This window comes from Haemaphysalis longicornis, unplaced genomic scaffold, assembly GCF_048455015.1.
Source record: "Haemaphysalis longicornis isolate Haplotype H1 unplaced genomic scaffold, Haemaphysalis longicornis Haplotype H1 scaffold_3, whole genome shotgun sequence".
Taxonomy (NCBI): Eukaryota; Metazoa; Arthropoda; class Arachnida; order Ixodida; family Ixodidae; genus Haemaphysalis; species Haemaphysalis longicornis.
Window position 1 is genome coordinate 200,336,269 of NW_027526335.1, and position 16,231 is coordinate 200,352,499.

Genomic DNA, 16,231 nt, shown 5'->3' on the forward strand with positions numbered 1-16,231 from the left:
TAGTTCCGGGAAGGCAGGCAATGTACTACCAAGACCGAAAGCGGGACTGGTACCTTCAACTATACTAAACACTGATTGAAATAACCATTGAAGGCGCCAGATATAGTTCAGGAACCCGAAGGGGCTGTTTACAATTGGAAAAGAAGATGTCGGGCCTGTAGGATTAACAGTTTTCCAGAATTTAGATGGGTCGTTTTTCATAGAGGTCGTTAACGAAGTTTAGTAGTAGAATTTACGGGTAGCATGCATTTTTTCTCTTGGCTCTGTTTTTAGATAGTCCAGTAAATTCTGGTTCTCTACAGGAGTTTTACGATGTCTTGGAAGTCGCTTTATGCGCCGAGTAAGTCGAATAATTTCTCTGTTTAGCCAAGGATGCCGAGGGTTTTGTTTTAGGCACTTCTGTGGGACATATGTGTGTATGCAGTGTTCAACAATCTTATAAAACTGCTCAAAAAACGCGTCCACACGACATTTGTAGCTATCTAACAAGACATTATCAAAAGATGCTGCTAGAACTGCACGAATTGAATGGTCGTCCACATGGGTAAAATCTACAACCGTTTTGTACGTCGGAAGTTTAGGTCACAGGCAACACTAAAGCTAAGCAGAACTTCCTTGCGGTCAGGCACGCCATCCACAGCTTGACATTCAAATTCATTATGCTGCACAGCCTCATTTAAGAATACAAGGTCTAAACTGGCATTTCCCGTGTAGGAACATCGACTACTTGGGTAAGATCGAAGGACACAGGCGCGCCTCATCGCCTGCGTTGCGTCGGCGCGTTAAACCCTACAATCAATCAATCAAAAGAACACTGGCGTTCATTTTTTTACCCTGCCGCGCTATTTCTACAAAACTTAAGTAAGTTAGATAATAAACAGCGGTTTTATCTCTTGCCGGCAGATGACACCTTGTCATTCATGCTACGTCCTCGATTTTCCAGTTGGAAGCGTTTTGTGCGTACGCATCCTGTGGTATGTGGGCTGTTTTGAAACACAACATTCCTCAAGAAAAGTCAAATGGAACGGCGTGCATTGCACACCGGAAATATAAAGATAGACAAACTTTCTTTGCCAGTGTATGCGTTCATTACATGACAAGGGCTGTGGAAAAAAAGCTGCCAAAGCAGCTAGGCGAGCCGGCCCATCAGCCCCTTGTGTACATGGCAGCAGTTGTCAATTAAATAGACACATGTAGTTGGAAGCAACTGTACCACCCTTGCTACACACACACATTAAAACGATAGAGTTTGCGTAACATCACCGCAGTACACATTGCAGCCCGAAAAAGAGAGAAAAGAAGCAAAAAGGAGGGGGGGGGTACAAAAATATGCGCAAGAAACAAAGCTGGCTTGACAGGCTGTGTCGATAATAGAGGTCACATATACGGAAAAATAAAGAAACAGCCGTAGACACTCTTATCTTTGATCTGAGCGGCCTGTGTAAGTCCGAATCTGGCACAGCTCGATTTAGAGTGGAACAATTTGTAGAGTATAACAACCACAAATACGATAATCCGTGCATGTAAAAAGAGTGAATGAGCCAATAAAAAGATACCAAATAATAGGCACTCACATAGGCATGTATTCTAACCTCTCCTAGAAAATTTTAATTTATGGTTTACATTTGTGCATGGAATTTATTTAAAATGCATGACAACGTGCTCAATACACTTTGAAAACCGTAACCCGCGCGAGAACTAAGCACCTGCCAGTGTTCCGGATTTCGACTGGTATAAGCTGATTCATTAACGCATAGGCCGGCAAGTGTGCGTACATTATCTTACCTCTTTTTTACCACTTTTGTGTACGCGTCAATAAGTCTCTCGTGGTACATATCAAATATGTTTGTAATGTTATGCATTTCAAAAAATCAGCCGTGTGCGCCGAATAACCAAGATTGTGGATAGAGCACTCTTTCCTGCAAAACAAAAATTTTGTGCTTGATTACCTCAGTTGTTGTTCCCCACAATAACTGAGCATATTTCAGATGAGACATCAATAAGGAATTATATAACAGCATTTTAACTTTAGTTCGTAGCAAGTAACAGTGCCGGCTGATGATTCCTGTAATTCTTGAAAGCTTCCGAACAACTTCATTACCACGTTCTTCCCAGGTTAAGCTGCTATTCAAGATTGCACCCAACAATAATTTTTTTCCACAACTTGTATGGTGTCATGACCCAACCATACATGAGTAGGAATCACACCTGGTTCGTTTTGCGGTCGAAAGAACACCGCTTTCGATTTTTTTGCTTTTATTTCTAGCAATGTAATTTCAGACCAATGTTGCACTTCGTTTAATTTGATGTCGGCTTCTTTAGTGGCATCAATACAACTACAGAAAAGCTACAAAGTTACGTCATCTGCATATAGTATACATTCAGTAATGGTACCAAGATCTACAATATCATTAATATACATCTTGAACAGAAGTGGCACTAAAATACTTTCTTGCGGCATGCCTGTAAAAATTTGTTTTACTGATTAATGATACTTTTTAATGCGAACATATTGCGTGCGATGAGAAAGGTATGATGCAAGAAGGCTTGGAACTGAAGACCTGAAACCGTGTTTTTCAATTTTAAGTATCACTCGAGTATGGTTAATGGCGTCAAAGGCCTGCGAAAAGTCAATGAAGACACCCAATACAACTTTCTTTCCTTCGAAGCATCGCAAAATGTACTCTTTTGGGTTTAGCGGAACTAGCTCTGTAGACTTGTGTATTGAGAAACCGAATTGGGCGTTTGCAATTAAGTTTTTCACAAAGAATTCCTTCGAATTTTTATTACCTGATCAAGACCCATTCAAAATACCGGTGGACTGAAACTGGCCTGTAATTTGACTGGCATTTCCGGTCCCCTCTTTTAAACAAAGCTGTAACTTTAGCTTTCTGCAATAGAAAGGAAATACCCCGAATCAAAGGACAGATTCAAGATGCATGTGAGTAAGGGAGCTAAATTATCAATGACGTGTTTTACCGACCTTATCTGTAAGTCATCCGCGTCACGCAGATGCTATTTGTCATTGTTATAAACGCGGAAACAACCTCGGGAGACGTAACCGGAGCCATGTACATGAAATGCGGATTAGAAAACGCGAAAAAAACACCCCGTGTACTGGCCGATTGGCATATCACTTTGCGCTTCTTTGTAAGTTAAATAGCCGTTAATGGCATCAGACATTTCCGTCCGTACTGTACTTCGGCCATCAATAATTATCTCTTGAGGAGCCGAACAACGCTTGGGGTGGATGACGAGGTTGTTAATTTTTTCCCATGGTTTTTTTTTAGTGCGGCATGATTTGAACATGGTATATTATTACGGGTGTCATGCCTGTCGTAGCTCTTTGTTCAGTTTACTTCTATAAGCTTTGAACTTTGCAAATAATTTAGAATCACGTGATTGAAAGAACAAGAGAAACATCCTGTGTTTTTTGTATTTTCCACAGTAATCTTAGCGTACCAAACTGCTTACAAGTCTTCGTAGCGGAAGTGCGTGTCTTAAGTGGGAAGTGCGTGTTATAAATACCTATAAACCTTGCAAAAAATTATTTTACGCCATGTCTGCATCCGTAAAAGCTGTCACCTGAGACGAGTCGACATTAGCCGAGACAAACGTAAAAGGTGCAAGGCTATCATCAGTTATACACCGAAAGAAAGGAGGATTAACCTGTGTAGTTTTTATTATCGTTTCAACAGACAAAGTAATTGGAAAGTGATCACTAATGTCACATAAAATGACTGAAGCCATTACTGGTCGCTCTGAAAATTTGTTATAAACGAGTCAATTAGAGACTGCGCGTTGGTTGTAATTTCTGTCGGCTTTTTAATTGCGGTAACACATCCGCTGGTTACAATATTATTAAGAAACTCAATAGCCGTGCTGCTTTCACCAAGCAGGTTTACATTGAAGTTACCCCCCAGAATGACAGCCTTATTTGATATTACGTTTACTAAATCTAAAAATCTGTCCAGAAAAGAAAGGAAAACACCAATGTTACCATTGTAAGGACGGTAACATAGTGCGAGTATAGTTTGACTGGATGCCCCGCACAATATTTCATAATGAAAAGTCACAACGCAAAGTCTTTGTGAAAGATGGAATGCCGTAGACTTCTGAAACCATGCAAACTCCGCCATCACGACCACATGCTGAGTTCAAAAAATATGTGTTGGAGTTTTGTAGTTTGAGGGCGTCTTCTGCATTCTGATACTAAACCTAAAACCTTTGATGTTACCGATCTGCAGAAAAAAGTGTTCCACATCTGCCACCTTATCAATAGCCGTCCTCGCATTCAAATGCAAACAACGAAAGAAATCATCGAGCAGTATTTTGGTCCTTGTTAACTCATGTATCGTATCGCATCTGATGTCATTCATCGTGACAAATTCAGCAGAATTAACTGGTTATCTGAAATTATGAGGATGTGAAGGCCAAGAAGTTATCTTCACATTCGATAACGTGGTTCGGATCTCCATTCACGTACGTGATTAACACTGGACCCCCGGTATGCCACGCGAACTGGTAATCATTGGCATTTGCCCTGTTCATTGCAGCTGCCAAGAGCATACGGTTGTATCGGGTCAATCAATCAATCAATCAACCAATAAATTAATTGCTCAAACGGTTTTTATTTTCACCAGTACAGCGTTCAGTGAAAAAGGGGTGTGACCGGAGAAAAAGCCACTTGTTTACGGCTTGACAAAGCTCCGGTCTCGCACACGGTCGGAAGAGGTCGATGCTCAAAGTAAAATAACAACAAAAAATACACAATGACAAACGCATGCTTCTTCACGACGGGTTGTCAAAATAAAAACATAGTAGCAAACACTACAAAACAACAACCAATGAGAAACTTAAACTGAGGGCAATAAAGACACCTTCCTTACAGACTCATGTTATTACTAACAACATACATATATTTGCGCGCATCTTAGTTTTTTATCATTGCATGAATTCATGCACATCTTTAAAAAGTCCCTGATAATGAGCTTTGCTTAAGGTCATTACTTCTCTGTGAGGACGATGAAGCAGATTTAGTATGGAAGGTAATGTATGGCTGAGTCGTTGCTGACCGTAGTTTGTGCGGAAAAAAGGTATTTGTCATGGTGGCTGGTATCTGTAAGAATATACAGATGTACTCGCACGTAAGTTTGCCGAACACAGAAATGAGTCCAAATTGCCTTATACCGCCTTTTGTAGCTTTGGGTTACCTTATATGCGCGTATGATAGGAGCATTAATAATTTTATTTTTAATGAACAACTTTATTGTGTATTCAAGGTAGGAGACATCTTCAACGGCCGAACTGCTTTCTTCCGAAATAGTGTTAGTTTTTGCATATTCTGGGCAGTGGTGGTTGCCACAATTAACGAGCAATAATTTAGTTGCGAATTAAACAATGACTGGCAAAGTAGCTTTTTGATAGCTTGGGGCAATACGTAACGATGTATGCTAAGGATAACGACAATATTTTGTAGCTTCGAGCTCAAATAATTATTGAGCTCATTTTATGACATGTTCTCTGAAAACACAACGCCAAGGGTGCTCACATACTAGCAATATTGATTTTGTATGGGCCTAGTTTAATAGTATCCGGCAAGGTGGAAAGGATTCTTGGTGCTCCTGGTTTTTGTTTCACTGAGGACAAAGTGATTTGGGTGTGACCATTCTTTAAGTTGCAGCGAACTGAGCTAGCCAGTGGCACAACACTTGTTAAATCTTTAACAGGGAACAATAGCGTACGCTCGTCCGCATATATAAAAAACTTGCACTTTTTCTTAGTTTTATGATGTCATGGGCATAGAATAGAAAATAGTGGGTCCCAAAAGGCTGCCTTGTGGCACCCCATTTTTACTGGTTTTATTGTAAACCTAACGTTATTCATTTCAAAGAATTGAACACGTTACTTTAACTTAGAACAGAGAAGATTAAAGGCAAGTCTTTGGAATACATTTCTTTCTAATTCTGCTAGTATTATTATATGGTTTACACGGTCAAACGCCTCACTGAAATACAGATATAGGCCCAGAGTCAGCTGCTTCTTTCGAAGTTTTCGACGATGGCGCCTTTCTGCAAGGATAAGGCGCTTTCATTCGAGCGCTTCTTTCTGAAACCGTGTTGGCATTCAGTTAGGAGGTCATGTTTCCGGGTGAAGCTCTCTATACGGGCATTGATTATCATTTCTAGGCCTTTTGAACACACCGGGAGAATGTAAATTTGTCGATGGTTTCCCATTTCGTTTTTGTCGCCTCCTTTATGTACGATTGCTAGTCGTGCCACCTGCATGCTCTTTGGAAATGCACCGGTCTACAGGGCCAAATGAAAGATATTTATTTATTTATTTAATTGAAATGCTCACCAACAGCGCATTGGCCTTCTCGGGTGGTGCATAAAATACAGACATATAAGGCATACAAAAGACAGAATATGAAAAGGGAAGTAACAGTACAATTATATAGGTATATATACACAGAGGAGGAGAATTATCAAAGAGACAGAGACATTTTCTGAGCAACAAGAGCACGGAGATTGTGTGTACACTAAACGACAAATACAAGCACAATCGTGATGATTCTCTTCGCTCCGACACACAAGAACAGAGGGAGAAGTGCATGTGCGACCGCGCTATAGAACATGTGCATTCAAGATAAAAAATTTTTCAAACAGCGTTTAAAAAGAACCATGTCGTTGCAAAAATGTCAATGGCAGATACAAAAAGACAGTTAACGGCATGTTGGCATCGGTTAGCTGGTACCAAGCTCAGAATTTTGTCAACATGAAAGCAACCATGCGGCCGCAGTGGCCTGCTTGGCATTCGCAGGAGAACAGAGCTCACAATGCAAGGGCAGTCAAACTTAGAATGAATGCACTTGAAAAGAAAAATCAGGTCACGCCTGGAACGCCTGATACATAGCTCATCAAGGTTCAGGAGCTTGAGAACCTCAACGTGCAGATAGTTGCTCACTGGTGAGTATCGATAAAATAAGGTTCTTGTGAAGCGCTTCTGAATCCTTTCTAGTCGAAGAGACGACGAAGGACTTAAACAATTCCAGATTGCGCTTGCAAAGTCTAGCTTCGGCAAAATTAGTCCGCGGTAAAGGGATGCGAAGCATGATGGGTTCGTGAATTCACTGGAGGCTCGGGAAATCATGCCAAGTGTTCGGAGACAGGAGTTCGTCAGGTGGTTCACGTGCGAGTTGAAGAGTAGTTTTGCGTCCATCAATACACCCAAACCGCGCGCTACAGTGGCGGGTTAGTAAAGGAGTCAGCAGGTCCAGAACTTATTTAATAATGTGATTTCTAAGTCATCTGCATCCCGACTGCTGCTGTTTATTAGGTTCAAGAAAATGCTACTAACTTGGGGGGGGGCGAGGGGGACATGCTGGCGTCAGGAATAAAGTTTCTGTTAGAGGCGAAATATACAGAGTCCGTATCAAATATGCGATGATAGTACTCATTATTTGCTTTTTCAATTTCTTTGTGTAATTTATTCCTGGATTGCTTGTACTCATTCCACTTGTCGATGTCACGGCACCGTATGAATGATTGATAGAACTTATTTTTCCGCTTGATTTGCGTTAGGAACTGCTTCGTAACCTAAGGCTTACGTGTTTTTTGTTGCACGTGAGCATTTTTCTACAGGGAATGATCTTAAAAAAGCGTTTTCACTATGCTAATCAATTTTTTTTAGCACTCGTCAACATCTGCAGTGGCATAAATTTCATCCCGCTTCGTCTGCTGAACCCCTCCTCTAAACGTATCTAGTTTTTCAGGTGATATGATCCGGCACGTGTATGCTTGTTTTCCAGCAACGCGGAAGACAGCAGGCCGTTGCATGAAAATGAATTTTGACATATGGTCACTTATTTCTGAGCATAAGACACCTGATACTGCGCTGTCAGCCCACGAATTCGTAACAAAGGCGTCGATAAAGGATCAAGTTGATAAGGTAACCCGGGTTGACGACGTGATGGCACACGATAAATTATTGCATTTTAGGGCGGCTGACAACCAGTGTGCAGCCGGTGTCGAATCTTTTATATTGTCGATGGTAAAATCACCGCCAATGCTTAGAACGCAACCTAAATCATTTGCATAGGAAAGTAACTATCGAAGAAGCTCAAGAAAGTAGGACGGCTGCCATCAGGTGGGCGATACAGGACGGCAAAAAGAGCCGTGTCTTTTTTTAATGCTGAGGACGTCGTGATGGTCTATTGTAGCACTGAATTCTTTCACGATTTTGCAAGTTTGAAGCAGAGTCAAAATGGATGCGTCACTTCCTCGGCTTTTTTTACTCTTTAGAACAAAGTGATTATTGCGGGACAGAAAGAAGTATTCCGAGTCATCAGTGAACCATGTTTCTGTGAACATTATCATGTCAAAACTTGTGCTATGACTGTAGAAATAAAGTGACTAAGTCTTTTCCTGGCTGAAGGAATCGCGCATTTCTATACTGTAGTTTCTGTAATTTTGCAGTTTGGCATGTTTTGAGGACACTTGCGATATTTTCGGTGATAATCGGATCGGCCAGTGCCATTTGCCTTGGATGATGAGGAGCACTATTTTAGGTCTCGTCTTTCCTTTAAGTTGGACTGCTTACAGTGATTTTGGTTGACGTCACTGTCCCGAAGTATTTGACGAGCCAGAACGATCCCACGTGTGGTCCACACAAGTTTCCAGTTGTGTTCGCGTTTGCGTGCTATAGCCATTCCCAAAATTCTTTTCATTTCTGGACACAGATCCTCGTTCACATACACGGGCGAATCAGTGGGCAAACCCAGCATAGCGTTTGTCAGCCTTTTCTTCCGAGACATTTCCAACACTTTATCGCGCTTCTCTCAGCGCTGAAACTGGACGATTATGTTCGTGTTGTTCTCTACTTTCGTGTGGTTGGCGACACACATTGATGTCATCGCTTGAGTTGGGTTCACCGCCAGCGTCCCCCATTTCCTTAAGTACTTCCTTCAGTTCTTCGTTTTGTTCGTACTCTGCTCCCTTAATTGGGATATTTCGGTTGCTTGTATACTGCCCGGACTTCAAAAGGCGTGCTTTGAAATCAGCTAGTTCTCTTTCGAGGTTGAACACATGATACCGCAACGCTTCGTTTTCGTTCCGTAGTACTTTGTTTTCGTTTAGTCCCTGTTCAAGCCTTCAAGCCTTCGGTTCAAGTTCTCAGGAATCTACAGTTTTGATCCGGGGGTTCTTAGTTTGTGCATATAGCGCATATATTTTCTGAATAAGCTGCATATAGCGCTCACCGCCCCCTCCTAACCATGATTTGCAATGAAAAATATTTCTCCTTGTTATTGCGCTCTGCTTTTTCACCCCATGCAAAGTTTAAGAACACATTGACTATAGTTTTGCTGACCACTGCCACCTTACAGCCCCTTAAGATGCCTAAATGTTTTCGTATTAGTTGCAAAAACCAGTAGGCTTGTCAATGGGTGTGCTAAGCGGACAAATTTGACTTTTTTTGGGCCATACTTTTGTAAAATCAGTGAAGGCGCACAGGGCTTGTGGAAGCGATGCTTCTGTCATATGAGATTAGAGCAAGTAGCATCTGACTATTTGCTTGTCTTGGATCTTTAAAAATACTCTGCAGTATAGGCTGGATGGCTGATTCCACTTCGTGGTGCCGGTAATGCACCGCGGCTTGTGGCCTCCGGTGTTAACTTAGATGTAGTCCCACATACGCTGATATTGCCGTACATATATTAGAGTCAATTACGGTGCTGGTGCTTGAACTAGCATCTCTGCAAAGTTTGTTAATTCTAGACATGAAAGTACCGGAGGATTTACCAGTGTAGGAAAGTACAAGTTGGCATAGTAGAGACTGGCGGTAGTAGATAGTGAAGCCCATTCAGAACATCAATTATGAGTCAGCTTCATTCGCTACTTTGAGAATGTTCGTGGGTTACGCACAAAATCTAAGCCGTTTTAGACAACGTCGTATTAAGTCATTACGATGCGTACTGCATTACGGAAATCTGTTTACCTCAACACATTGATTCCGCCGGCTAGTTTACGGATGAGTACACTGTTTACCGCGATGATCGAAATTAATAAAAGAGAGAGCAAAATTACGGCGGTGGAGTTCTCATCGCTTTGAGTAAATCTCTCTGGGCGGTCCGTCGCTCATATTTCAGCTGTATTGTGAATGCCTATGGGTGGAGATAAAAGTGAACGGTACGAAAAATGTTCTCATTGGCGTGTGCTACACTCAAAACTCGATCTTACGAAACTCGATCTTACGAATTTCCCGATCTAACAAACAAATTCGGATTTCTCCGCCGGTTCCTATAGAGCTGAGTGCTTTTATGAACTTAAAACAATGCAATAGATTAGGCGCCATTCCGGGTTTAACAAAGTATTTCGACAAATAGACGCAATATAAAAAGGAACAATTCCGATTTTGTTTCATCAAAAAAGCCACGAAGATAATTACACCACGTTAGAAAACAAACAAGGCAGCTATTTTTTGTGTGCTCTACGAGATAAACTTGAAGGTACCGAGGCAGCAGGCGCTGGTGGCTCTGCCAGCACGCTTTCCACTATCTTGAAGGGAAAGGACGCCATCATCCATACCACTTCGTCTGAAATTGCATCGTAGAAAAATCATCTTAATACGACCTCTTTCGAGAAATTGGAGAAAGCCCTGTTTACGTATTTCAAGGATATGATAAACATCAGCCAGTACGCTCAGCCGGGAAATGGTACAACAGAACGCGCTGTGATGCGCGCCTCTGCTGGGGTGCGATCTCTTCAGGGCAAGCCCAGGCTGGCTTAGTATTTTTATCGAGGTCTTTTTGCGCATTCCTAAATCATGGGCAGGTGAGCACTGCGGCCGCCACAATTACGATTCGATGGACGTTACTGGGATGCGCCTCCCTTTTGACGTCGAATTTATGGAACCAATGGCTTGTTAAATGACGGCCCCGATTTTACGAAGTTCTCAATTTAATGATTCGCGGTTCCTGGTGACTTCGTTAAACCTGGCCTTAACCAGTTAAATTCGGATTTAACGAAGCATATGGAGCGGACAATATGAACCTTTACCCATGGGGAGCGGAAACTTGGCGTTTTACTACACAACTTGAAAACAAACTTAGGTGGGCTCAACGGGACATGGAATCAATCATTATCCAAGTATCACCTGGAGACAGGAAACGAGCCTCCTGGATCTGAGAACAAACTAGAGTATAAGATATATTTCAAATAAGAAAAAAATGGAGTTGGACTGAGCACGTACGTAGGCGAAATGAAAATCGTTGGACTACCGAGGACAACGAGAGACGGGTCTCGAAATAGAGGAAGGCCAATTTCTCGATGCAGAGACAAAATAAGGAAATTCTACTCGAGCGGTGAGGTACAGGAGCGGTTGGAATTTGATGGTTTCTGCTTTTTCTCCAGCCTTGCACCACTAGTGTAGGATGCGCCAATTTTTTGCGTATTCGCTATGCTTGCGCATTCAAACTACGCTAGAGTCTTACGTTTGCGGAGAAGTATACATATTACTGCTTCGCAAGAAATCAATACGCAAAGGTAGGTGACATGGGACTTCAGACTCTACGAATGTTTCAAACGAAGAATGCCATTGTTTTTTATGTGTTTTTGTAAATCTCTGTAAAGTGTGAAGTAACATGCTGTCTCTTTTATTCTGTTTATTGCATATGAAAAAGAATAAACTTCAGTTAGTCTGCGTTGGGTTGGGAGCTCTTTTTTGTTTCCCTGGATTTTTGGCGCTATTTCGCGCTATGGCTTGCGCGTATTGTACTTAAAGAGGGCTTCTGCACGGGCTTTCAATCTTACGCGATGCAATAGGCTACGTGGGTTACACGATTTATTTGACTCTGTAATCTGTTAGCTTCATTGAAGGAGAACCATTCATTGTGCACGTGACGCCGCGGGTAGCTTGAAGTAACCCTGAATAGTATGTGAGTGCCATGCAGGATCATGTTTATGTTTCTCTCGGATTTCTCAATAAAGAACCTCTCTCTCTCTCTCTCTCTCTCTCTCTCTCTCTCTCTCTCTCTCTCTCTCTCTCTCTCTCTCTCTCTCTCTCTCTCTCATAGTGTTTTCCTTCTGTTGGTGATCATTACGAGTTATACTTTCTGTTGATGCAGGAAAGTACGATTTGTGCTTAAAGGGGCACTGACACAAAATTTTGAAGGCGAGATAACTTCGGAGATAGATTGGTGGGAACACATATACATCATCTGCAAAATATCAGCAACGAATACAGCCTACAACATATTTAAAATCAATTTTAAAGTGTGCGAAACGCAACCGAGCAGCCACCAGAGGACCACGCGCAATCGACATCCCGAGGATATTGTGTAAATAAACAACGTCACGAGTTTGTGTTTACCGCTTCCGCACTGCCGGCGTTTTTCGCCCGGCTCGCCAGGCTCGCCGCTCCAATCGGAGGGCCGGAGGGCGGAGCTTCTGCTCTCGAGAACGAACGACCCGATCGTTGGCGGCGGAGGCGCCGTGATTTCGTCAGCTCATCGGGCAGCTGGCCGCGACCAAAGTTCTACAGCGATTCCAGGCACTCTGTTTCTATTACTGTTTATTACCATTGGATGCGAAAACGCGCCGGAGCCACGAAAAGCCCACTGAGCTAGCCGCACAGTCGCTGTGCAGGCGGCGGCCACGGCCGCGAAGTGGCCCAGGCCGGCGCAGGTAGCTCGAGTGAAAGCTTATTACCGCTGCACGAAATTGTCCCCAAGTCCCGACCATGGTGGCTTACATGAGAAAGGAGTTAATGATGCGATGGCAGGTTGCATTAAAAATTGTCATTTGCACCGCTTACGAGAGCGGCACTGGAATATCCGCCGCAGTGCTAAGCCGAACACATCTGTAGGCGGACCTGTAGGCAGACCGGCCGGCTGCTCCCAGCGCGCGTCTTGCCACCCACCGTCTCGAGCGTCGCGCGTCGTTTTAGCCGCGGTAGCAATTGCACTCGCAGCGCCTGCTTCACATCCACGGTCGCTTTTTAATTAAGCGCCTCACGAGATCAGTACGTGGGGGCATTCGCAGAAACTGCCGTCGATGCGGATTCGACAGTGCTACGGCGGCTCTGCTCTGTGGTATCCCTCCGATGGTCACGTGGTCAGCTTTGTTCACACAAAATCCACAAAATCCATCGTTTCGCGGCACTCGCGGAAACCGAAACTGCGACTGGCCGCATTGAAAATGCCTCTAATTAAACAACCGTCGCACGCTGAAGCAAATGAGGTTTCTACAGGTTATAAGTAGGTCACTAGCTACTTATCGCAACAAAAAAAACAAGATGCAAAATTTTTGTGTCAGTGCCCCTTTAAGTGCTGGTCATACCGGAAGCTTTCAGGGGGTCTCCTTCGGCTTAGCTAACATCTTAATAAAGTTCGCACTCCTTTGTGCACTAGGGTCACTCTTGCCTGCTCTGGGGCTACGGCCTGCAAGCAGTTTGGTGGTGTCACCGGCGAGCTGGGCCCTTAAATCTGGACATCTGAGTAGCAGTTATTCGCGAAGTAGGTTGTTTCACCCTTGGCGTGTATTGTATTAAAACTAAATTTAATTCTTATGTGCTTGTGTTCCCAAGCTGTAGGAACAAATTACACTAACATAGCAATACGAGATAACACCTATTGTTGGCTTTTCGAAAACACGTTTAGCGCTTCTCTTATATTCTTCCGAATTCTGAAATATGCAGTTTGACGGAGCCTCTACATCAAGGCGGGCATGCATCCTGCAAATATCAAGTACTTCAGACTATTACTTAGATTGCGGGTGCCGTTGCACAAATACCCGAGACATGGGTTTACTGTACTGGCAACAAAATTGCTTAAATGCACTTGTTTTTTTGGTATCTTGTTTGAGCAACCTTTATTCCGGTTTAAAATACTATCGAAAGAAAAAGAGGCTATTGGTATCTGCCTCCTAGAACTACCATATTTGTATAGCAGTTCCATTCCGCCATTTAAGAATCACTCACGGCCGTCACACGTGCCTCGGTTTCATCAAAAAAATCGTGCTGTGAGGAGGATGTGGAATCCTAACGTTGTAGCCTAACCAAACAGCGAGCCTGGTAAAGAGAACCGGTACAGCATAGAACAGCGGATCAGGATCAGCGAAGCCGTAGCCGGATAATGCATGATTTCATTCCATGTGAGGTTTGCGGACGTGTTGTTTGACACGTGTTTACAGCTCCAGCTGTGCAGGAACTGCTGTTTTCTCTTTGATAATTCGCACTCTGGCATTGCTCGCAAAAAACGAAAGATCTCTGCAACAGGAACAGGCACCGAAGCGCGAAGTGCAGAGAAAAAGTAACAAAAAATGGGAGGAGGAGGAGGGACTGCGCGGTACGACAACTACAAGCTGCGGATCTTTTATTTCGTCATCACAGTATTGCTGCCGGTTCCCAAGCGCACAGGCTATTTCATGTGAGAGCTTATCTTTTTCATCCTTTTTATAGGCACATGCAATGTGATTACGTACGTTTAAATCAGCAATGCAAGCCCTTGCCCCCATAGTCTTCCCGTACACCATTGAACACCCCGAATTGTGATACGGTCTTCTCACTTAACAAGGCCTACTCAAAAGCACGATCAAAGCCCCCTAAATAATGCTACAAGCAGCCATAATTTCAACTGCAACTTAAACATTGCGATCGTAAGAATTTTGCAGGGTTAGGTATGAAATGCTCCTTTTTAATAACTCACGCTTCGAAGAACAACTTCCGTGTCTATTTTAGAGTCAGGTTTACGGCGGAGGTGCAGCGTGCAGTTGATCGAAGCACTGGAGGTGGGAGTTTTGTGCTGCACTCTCTCGTGGAGGCTGTTCGAGTCTTTCTCGCCCCGCTAACGTCCCCCGTAGCCTAGGCGCTCTTCACTCTCCCGAACTTTGTCTCTCCTTTCCTTCAACAAAGGGGGTAACTGCTACACTTCGTGAGGTAATAGCCCCCAGATTCCAGGTAATTCGTGACAAAGCGACAGTTCTTCAGTGGGATGCTTGCGGACTCAAGCAGCGTCTTTCGGATCTACGTAAACTCCCTCTAAGCACAAATTTCCCTTGATTGCTATTTCGGAATCACGACTGTCGAGCGATATACGCCTTTCCGGGTACACAGTTGTGCAGTCGACAACTGGCGTAGAAATGTCAAGAGTTTGAGTGGCCCTGATAAACGAGCTCACCACAGTGGTGCATAGTTTACCACCGGACGCATCGAATATGTAGCAGCAACTGTGCATGCGGGGTAATGGTTTATCCTTCACAATTATTGCTGCGCACATGCCACCTTCACTGGCATTATATACAAACATCCTAGAAAGCATCATCAGCACCACACCAGGTCCACACATTTTTACTGGGGATTTCAACGCTCACAACCCCCCCTGGAGCATTATAAAAATGACAGTAAAAGGGCGTGCCTCGTTGACACTGCTGAAAGGCACGGCATATGCGTCCTCAAAACTGGAGAGCAAACTTTTCCGGGGCGAAGCATCAAGCGCCCTTAAAGTCACGGTCGTCTTGTCGCAACTTATTGTTAGGGCGAGCTAGATTGCGGATAATGTAGGACATGGAAGCGACTACGGGCCGACTTACATTTCAGTCGATGGCCTAACGGGTATACGCCCACAGCATGTAATTCTGCTCAAACTGGGAAGCATTCACAACTGTGAGGGAAGATTATGGGGGCTCACTGAGCTCATATGACTTCTTCCTGGAAAAAATGTCAAGAAGTCTAGCACCAAAGTGCTGAGGTTGCCAGATACATACAGCGCTGCTGACAGAGTTCCAGAGCCTTCCAGCAGTGCGTCGACGACCAGAAAGACGATCCGATCAGCCGCTAGCGCATGAGGATATCCGAGATTCTAGGCGCGCTCAGAGGGCAGTCGAGAGGCATATGGTCGACCTTGCCAAGCGCGAATGGCAGTCCTTCTACTGGAAGCTAGACCCGAGGAAGCCGCTTTCCAAAGTATGCGACCTGGTTCGAATCCTGCGGGCTCCACCAACTCAACTGTACCTATTAAACTCCATTTCACACATCCAGCACAAACACGACTTATTTACACGTCGCGAATGCCTTCTCTAGCAAAATTAGCATGGAACCGACACCTGTGCTACCATCATCTTTGCCCCCTAGCGAGGATTCACCAGAAATAACTCCAATGAACGTGCCATTGTCAATGGCAAAGCTGGAGGCTGCACTGCCCTCCATCAAAAAATCCACGTGCCCAGATCTGGGC